The 9,099-nt window shown below is 37.2% G+C and overlaps 1 protein-coding gene across 1 annotated transcript in view; it reads left to right on the top strand.

Moving 5' to 3' along the window:
• CTNNA3 (catenin (cadherin-associated protein), alpha 3) overlaps positions 1-9,099 on the top strand; it is a 1,923,005-nt gene that overhangs the window by 1,709,660 nt on the left and 204,246 nt on the right. The window lies entirely within an intron of this gene.

Raw genomic sequence — 9,099 nt, 5'->3', positions numbered from 1 at the left:
GCAGGTCAGGAAGAAACAGTTAGAACTGGACATGGAACAACAGACTGGTTCCAAATAGGAAAAGGAGTGTGTCAAAGCTGTATATTGTTACCCTGCTTATTTAATTTATATGCAGAGTACATCATGAGAAACACTGGGCTGGAAGAAGCACAAGCTGGAATCAAGATTGCCAGGAGAAATATCAATAACCTCAGATATGCAGATGACACCACACTTATGGCAGAAAGTGAAGAGGAACTAAAAAGCCTCTTGATGAAAGTGAAAGAGGAGACTGAAAAAGTTGGCTTAAAGCTCAACATTCAGAAAACATACAATTAGTTGGTGTCAAATTTAGAATGAAAACCCAGGTAACTTCATCAACCTACCACCATAACATAAGCCTAGCAGCATTCCGACAATACATGAAATATCTTTCCAGTTAACCTGGGAAATTCTTTTCTAGAAACTTATACTATATCAGGGCATCAGAGACACCCAGAAGTCTCTTATAATTTTCCCACATTGGTTAGCAATGAAATGTCCATTGTCCTAGTCCGTTTAACTCCTTCAGGTTTACTGCTTACTGTTTCCATGACAAGTTTGTGGCACAGAACTCTCGTGAGACTTGAACATCTAGTGTGAGATTAAAAGATGACATTTTTCTCTCAAGTCTTATTATATCCACACTGAACTGCTAATGGCATAGCTAGACATCTTCTGGTCTTCCAAGTTTGAAAATTTTGAAATTGTAGAATTTTTCTAGGTGCAAAATCTACTATCTCTAATTTCCATAGCCTTTCTGTTTTTTTTTTTTTTTCTAATTTTATTTTATTTTTAAACTTTACATAATTGTATTAGTTTTGCCAAATATCAAAATGAATCCGCCACAGGTATACATAGCCTTTCTTTTAAAAAATCCAGTAATCTTTTCTTCAAACTTTCCCTTGGGCAAGGTATTATTAAATCAACACCTACTGAAGGGAGACAGGAAAGGCTTACTCCATACTTCTGCAATGTTCCTAAGACTTTCTTCTGACATTCATACCAAAGCCTGTGTGTGTTAGTTGCTCAGTTGTGTCCGACTCTTTGTGACCCCATGGACTGTAGCCTGCCAGGCTCAGTCCATGAAATGAATTAAAGTATTCATTTCATTATTCAGTTAGGATATCTTTACTGAATACCTAGTATATGCTGTTTGGGGTGTTCAGAATGATAAGTAAGACAGAAAGCATCCCTGTTCTCATGGGTGTTATATTCTAATGTGGCAAGACCAAAATGTATCTCCTAACTTCAAAAAAAAAAAAAAGAAGAAAAATATAATTTCATATGATCATAGCAAGAGGGCTAAGAAAAGAGAGAAAAGAAAGTGAAAAGTGAAGTTGCTTAGTAGTGTTTGACTCTTTGTGACCCCGTGAACAGTAGCCCACCAGGCTCCTCCATCCATGGGATTCTCCAGGCAAGAATACTGGAGTGGGTTGCCATTTCCTTCTCCAGGGGATATTCCCAACCCAGGGATCAAACCCAGGTCTCCCTCATTGCAGGCAGATGCTTTAACCTCTGAGACAGAAAAGGGTGATGCAATTAATAAATGAAGTAGGAAAAAGGGTTAACTTCAGATGGCCTGACCAGGGGAACTCTATAGAGTTGAATATAGCCATCTGAACTCCCATAGTAGAAAGATCCAGCAGTGTGAAAGCTGCAGGAGGAACGTATGTCAGGCAAGACAGCAGTACATACTTGGAGCCGAAGGTCTTGATGTGCCATGAACTGATGATTGGGGCATATTTGAAGAGTAGAAAAAAGTCCATGTGTTGTGAATCCATCATGCTTGCCAGGAGCAAAAAAGCCCTTTGTCTCTGACAACTCTGGCAACTCCATCCGATTGTATCATTCAGTTGAATAGTCAAAATGGCTTCTGGCCGCTTATATATTATCTGTCCAATTATGTGATAAATTAACCCTCCAACTGAAAAGCAATGGAAGGCATACTTAAAAAGTAAAATGCCTGCATTTCCGGTGACAGGGAAAATCCCTGATAAACTATTGATGCTGCCATCTTGCAACTCATATTACAGTGACACTTAACTAAAGCCTAAACCAATCAAAAAATTAAATTTAATGTCGGGCCAATAGTTCTCATGAAGAATTGCATATCAGAATCATTTGTACAACTTTATAAAGCTATAGGTTAGTGGGCCTCTCCCTCAAAGATTGATTCCAGGGGTCTGTCATTAAAAAAGAGTCTGTAATACACAACATGTTGTTTACTTCATTTTCTGGAAATATTTTGAAATGTTTGACAGTTAAATGTGATTGTTACATTTTTCTAAAATGTGACTCTTTAAATAATTTATAGGTCTTAGAAACTAGAAAAGACAAGGCTCAGAAAATGGATCAAAAACCTTGTCAGTAATGCCAAGAAGAGAGTATTGATTTCTTGGATGGAGTGGGGGGCAGATACGTGCATATGTGTGTGTGTGCATGTGTGCACTCATTTTAGCTTTCCATAATTTGAATTGTGTTATTGTTATATCTTTTTCTCATTTTAAAATGTATTTGAATTCTGTTCTCTCCACTTCTGTGTTATCAGCTCAGCTAAGATAATCTCACTGAGCATGCTGTTGCAGCTTCTTTGAGAATACTATCCACAGCATTGTTCCTTCTCTGAGTGTCAGACCACTGCTGACATTGCTCTGGCAGTTACTTGATTGTGGTAAGGCCTTGAGGGATAATCAGAGAAGTATGAATTGCCATCAAATCCTCTATATGATTTAGAATTCAGCCTTAAATGTTAGGAAAATACCGAGCATGAGTCCTAGTTCCTAGACTTTTTCTTTCTTTTTCTTAACTTCTTTCTCTTCCCTCCCACCTCTTCTCCCTCTTGCCCTTGCTTTCTTCCTTCCCTTATTTTTGTTGTTTTTAGGGACCACAAACTTATTTTCTTATATTTCAGGATTAAGCATTTATAGCCTTGAGCAAATGAATTTTAATGTATAATAATACTGCCAAACTAAGGATGCTGAAAGAATTTATATGTCTTTAGAAGGCACTGAGCTCCTTGGTGCAGAGGAGAAGGAAGGATATGAATTTAGTCATTATGTACCTCAATAAATAAAAACATATTTAAGCTTATATATATGTGTATATATACACATACGTATATATATTCACATACACTCACACCACCAATTAATTGTGTCCTTGAAGTTTAATGTACCACTACTGTTTATTGCACACTCAGTTTCCATATGAAAACCTCAGCCTATTTTCAAGTCTGACTATACTTATTTCTGGACTCCTTTATATAAATAAAATGAGATCTTAAAGTACTACAATAATAGTTTATAATAATCATAAACAATATTGAACCTTTAGTATTTTCTAGAAACGGAATAATGTTCTAGTCCATCATGTTATTTTGTCTTCACAATAGCCCTAAGAATTAGGTAATATTTTTTCCACTTTAAGATGAGGAAACTTAGCTTATTTCAAGTCATTTTGGGTTGCCTAAGGAAGGGTTCACAATAAGCAAGAGTTAGAAAAATATAGAATAGTTATCCTGAATTCTGATAAGAGAAATAAATGAGTAATAGAATTTATTATCACTTTTTCCACAATAAAATAGCATATCTTCCTATGGATCTGGTTTAAAGACAGTTCAGCTTAGAGAAAGAAAGTTATTTCTATCATCCCTGAGAATGTGAAGAGTGTTATCTTTGTTAGGGCCAGTTTAAGAGAGTATCTTCCTCTTACACATGATTAAAATCGGATCAAACATGATCTTTACTTGAACTTTAGAAGAAAGCACTGTATGTGTAATTATACTAAACCCTATTAGCACAATGGTGTTCTATATTCAATATCAGGAAAATGTAACTAGAGTTAGTGATAAGTATTGTGTCAATCCAGAGTAACAGATGTGAAATAAAATGGAGGTATCCAAAATGCCACAGAAATTTTATCAAAAAATATAAAAGATTGTGATAGGATGAGGGATAAGTTAGTGAAGAAAGAAGAGAACAAATAGTAGACAGAAAGAAGCAACCTTTGTTGCACCCCAGCTATGTCTGTGGGCTAAGCACTTGTTTAAACATCTTAGTACAACTGAATCTCACAATAATCTTCAGGATTATGTCTCTTATCCAAAATTTTGTTCTGAAGAAACAAAATTGTAAAAGGAGACACATATTCCCCAACAAGCTAATTGGAGAGGCAGAATTCAAATTCAGGTCTGCATTGCTCAACACTTTATGGTCTTTCTCCTACTTGACACTGATCTAAGATAGTTGGTTTCCCTTCACACAGGATGGAAATTGACTGGAAACGTACACAAGTTACACACACACACACACATACACAAACCTTCCAGAAGTTTAAACTTCCAAAGTGACTAAATAAGTAAAAGCAAAACAAGCTGTTTCCAGGAGTGTACAATATAGGGCCGCCAAACCTCTATCCTTCCTTTTTTAAATGTTTACTCTTTCTATTATTATTTGTCTTCAAACTGAAGTTCATATATATCCCCAAAATGATTAAGTACTCCTACTTCTTCCTTAGTTTCCATTTAAACTATAACACTGTGTATGTAACTGTTTATTTTTAAAATACCATCCAGCTGCTTGCCTTACAGAAAGCAAAATGCTACCAGCAGGTGTTTTGAACACTCCCCCACGGTTTTTTTCTTTTTCTTTTTTTTTTTTCATGATAAGAAGTCAGTTGTGGTGGTTTTGCAAGAACACTATCAGTCCCCTGTTAAAGAAAAGTACACAAGTATGTGGGCGTAAATGGTACGCTTATCATTTCCTGCAGTATCACTAACAAAAATGATACTTGTGATTTCTGAGGAGCAGTTGCTCTTAATTTCTGTTAGATCACTTTATTTTTGAATTGCACAAAGTAGTGGGATTGGTGATGAAGCTCTGTCTCATCACAGAACTTGGGTTATATAATAGAATATAACCCAAGTAATAAGCAAAGACATTTATAAGAAACATTACAGTAGGGACCCCAGACTGCTTGCAGTTGCAAAATAACAGGGTCAAGAAAGGGAATTTGATCAATTGAGTTTATTCAGATATTACAGGGGCTGGTGATAAATCAAGATAAAAAATTATAAAAAGCCTTTCTGAAGGATACTTGGGAAGAATACACAAAAATTAGCTAATAATGAAATATGTGATTGTATAGAAATTCCCTCATGGCGAACTCATGCTATTATTACTTAAGAAGAAAGATAAATTTCCTGTGATCATAGCTGCAGGTAGTCGTAGCAAAGAAGGACTGCATGTAGAGATCAACATATATCTATATGTTATCTAACTACTCAGCACACTGGGGGCTTTGGTGAAGGGGAAGATATTAATATCTAATAAGAGTCAGTTGACATTAATGCAGAGTGATAGATAGTCAGTGCGAGTGTTGGAGAACAAAAAAAAGTGCTGGTTCAAGATGCATGAACTGAGAAAGAATCTGAGGCCATAAGCGTTTAGGAGATTGGTAGTTTTGCTCCACAGTGTGAGCTAAGCATTTCAAATTCCCATGCCTGGAGAGGCCCCAGTGGAACGAATGCTCTTCACAACGCTGAAGGTAAGTGAAGGGCCTGTGTGTAGAGCAAGGTTTGAGGGAAACCAGAGCTATTTTGAGGAGGTAGGTGCTGACCCTTTCCAGACTTCAACAGTTAGATGTATATATAGGAGACCTTCCATTTTCAGTTTTGGATGTTTGTCATGACACCTAAATGTTTATATTTTGGATTTCTCACCAGAGCTTTGTAGCAAAGGAATCATAGTTTAAAACTGAGACTGTGTAAACTATAATACTAAATTAATTCTCATTAAGTACTTTATATTTATAATAATGATTTTCTGTACAGTACTTATATTTGCATTAATGACTGGTATCATTACATTATTGCCACAGAGGGACTAAAGGAATGGTAACCTGGAACTAAGAAAAACAACAAAAAGCAGATTAAAAAATTAGTTTGAAATACAGTAAGATAGAAGCACAATAGAGATACAGTGAGGACACATGTTTGTTGTTGCTGTTGATATGTTTTGCTTTGCTTATATCCAACTAGGTTTTTGGCTATCACCGATAATGTTTCTTCATTCTTTTAAAACCATGTATGTGCTAGGTCGTGGTGAGATGGTAGTAAGCAGAGCAGACTGAGTCCTTACCTCAAAGAACAGATAGTTCAACAGTTTACTTCCCAATTCAACAACTGATGCTAAAATAAAGTATGATGAACACTATATAGTGAAAGTAGAAGGCATCAGGAAATGCTTGGAAGAGGAACTCAAGCCAATCTAGGGGATTTGTAAGCAAGACACCTCCCTGAATAAAAGATGTTTAAGCTGAAATTGAAAAAAAAAAAAAAGCAATGGAAATAGGTTAACTATGTAGACTAAACCCTAAAGTTCATGTTAAATTATTACATTCTAAATTTCAGATCAGATCAGATCAGTCGCTCAGTCATGTCCGACTCTTTGCGACCCCGTGAATTGCTGCACACCAGGCCTTCCCCTGTCCATTACCAACTCCCGGAGTTCACTCAGACTCACGTCCATTGAGTCAGTGATGCCATCCAGCCATCTCATCCTCTGTCGTCCCCTTCTCCTCTTGCCCCCAATCCCTCCCAGCATCAGAGTCTTTTCCAATGAGTCAACTCTTCGCATGAGGTGGCCAAAGTACTGGAGTTTCAGCTTTAGCATCATTCCTTCCAAAGAAATCCCAGGGCTGATCTCCTTCAGAATGGACTGGTTGGATCTCCTTGCAGTCCAAGGGACTCTCAAGAGTCTTCTCCAACACCACACTTCAAAAGCATCAATTCTTCGGCGCTCAGCCTTCTTCACAGTCCAACTCTCACATCCATACATGACCACAGGAAAAACCATAGCCTTAACTAGATGAACCTTTGTTGGCAAAGTAAAGTCTCTGCTTTTGAATATGCTATCTAGGTTGGTCATAACTTTCCTTCCAAGGAGTAAGTGTCTTTTAATTTCATGGCTTTTCTCAATTTTTTGTTTTGATATCATATGGTTTTAATAATACTTACTCCATTTATTTGTCACATGTAAACACCTTGATTTGTGGTAGCCACATAGTGGTTAGCCAAATTGCTACTCAGAGAAAAACACCCTTCTGATCATTTTTGCTTTTTCTTTCAGAATTTATTGAGACATAATTAATATACTATAAACATCACCATTGAAAGTATTTTAAATATTCACAAGAGTGTATGATCATTACCACTTCTGACTGTAGAACGTTATTGCCATCCTGTTTCATACCAATGCCATCCCATGAAATGCCATGCCATTTTATACCCCAATGGGTATGAAACCACATACCCATTAGCAGTCATGGCTCCCAACCCCCTCTTCCACTCTCTGCTTCAGGAACCACTAATCAAATCTCTGTCTCTATACATGTGGCTATTCTTGAATTCCAAATAAATAGAACCATATAATATGTGGCATTTTGTGATTGACTTGTTTCACTTAGCATAATATTTTCAAAGTTTACCATGTTGCAGTATATATTAGTACTTCATTCCTTTTTATAATATTCAACTAATATTCCTTTGTAGGGATTTACCATGTTTTGTTTATTCATTCATCACTAGACATGTTTCTTGGTCATTATGATTGCTGTTGCTATGAATACTTGTTTACAGATTTTTGTGTAGATATATGTTTTTCATTTTTCTTGGGTATGTACTATTGAGTGAATCGGGTCCTACTTCCCACTGCTTGCAAAATCAATACTCAGATTCTTTTAACGTCTGAGCCACCAGGAAAGCCCTATAGAAAGAAAAGTCTCCTTTAATCAAATTGCTAGCAATCTAGGGAGATAGTTAACTCAACGTCCCCCAAACACCATGTCCAAAGATTCTGCTAGATTATAAAAACACTTAAAGGAAAGAAGGGAAGTAATCTAAATTAATCATTGAGATGGGGGTCAAGGTCATCACCATTGCCCTCTATGCAGGCTCAGTGAATTCTTGTGATATTCCTCTAGGTGCTATCTTATTCACACAGTTTGGTTATGAGATTACTGGATGGAAACTAGGGAAAAGATTTGGTCATACGTATTCTTCAGTTCTACCTCTATAATCTATGGAAAGACCTGACAAGTTAGGCAAGATATCATTTGATTAAAAGATCTGAAAGGTGTACTTGGCGGGGAGATGAATAGAGCATGGGAATCCCTGGCTTAAATTTTAGTTACAGTATGGCTGAAAGAGATGGGATACCAGACCACCTGAATTGCCTCTTGAGAAACCTATATGCAGGTCAGGAAGAACCAGTTAGAACTGGACATGGAAAAACAGACTGGTACCAAATAGGAAAAGGAGTACGTCAAGGCTGCATATTGTCACCCTGCTTGTTTAACTTATATGCAGAGTACATCATGAAAAACGCTGGGCTAGAAGAAGCACAAGTTGGAATCAAGATTGCCGGGAGAAATATCAATAACCTCAGATATGCAGATGACACCACCCTTATGGCAGAAAGTGAAGAGGAACTAAAAAGCCTCTTGATGAAAGTGAAAGAGGAGAGTGAAAAAGTTGGCTTAAAGCTCAACATTCAGAAAATGAAGATCATGGCATCTGGTTCTATCACTTCGTGGGAAATAGATGGGGAAACAGTGTCAGACTTTATTTTTCTGGGCTCCAAAATCACTGCAGATGGTGACTGCAGCCATGAAATTAAAAGACACTTACTCCTTGTAAGGAAAGTTATGACCAACCTAGACAGTGTATTCAAAAGCACAGACATTACTTTGCCAACAAAGGTGTGTCTAGTCAAGGTTATGGTTTTTCCTGTGGTCATGTATGGATGTGAGAGTTGGACTGCAAAGAAAGCTGAGCACCAAAGAATTGATGCTTTTGAAGTGTGGTGTTGGAGAAGACTCTTGAGAGTCCCTTGGACTGCAAGGAGATCCAACCAGTCCATTCTGAAGGAGATCAGCCCTGGGATTTCTTTGGAAGGAATGATGCTAAAGCTGAAACTCCAGTACTTTGGCCACCTCATGCGAAGAGTTGACTCATTGGAAAAGACTGATGCTGGGAGGGATTGGGGGCAGGAGGAGAAGGGGATGACAGAGGATGAGATG

The sequence above is a fragment of the Bison bison genome, unplaced genomic scaffold (genome assembly GCF_000754665.1).
Source record: "Bison bison bison isolate TAMUID 2011002044 unplaced genomic scaffold, Bison_UMD1.0 scf7180017864309, whole genome shotgun sequence".
In the NCBI taxonomy this organism is placed as follows: domain Eukaryota; kingdom Metazoa; phylum Chordata; class Mammalia; order Artiodactyla; family Bovidae; genus Bison; species Bison bison.
Note: the sequence above shows the minus strand (reverse complement) of the source record. Positions and strands in the feature narration are given on the sequence as shown.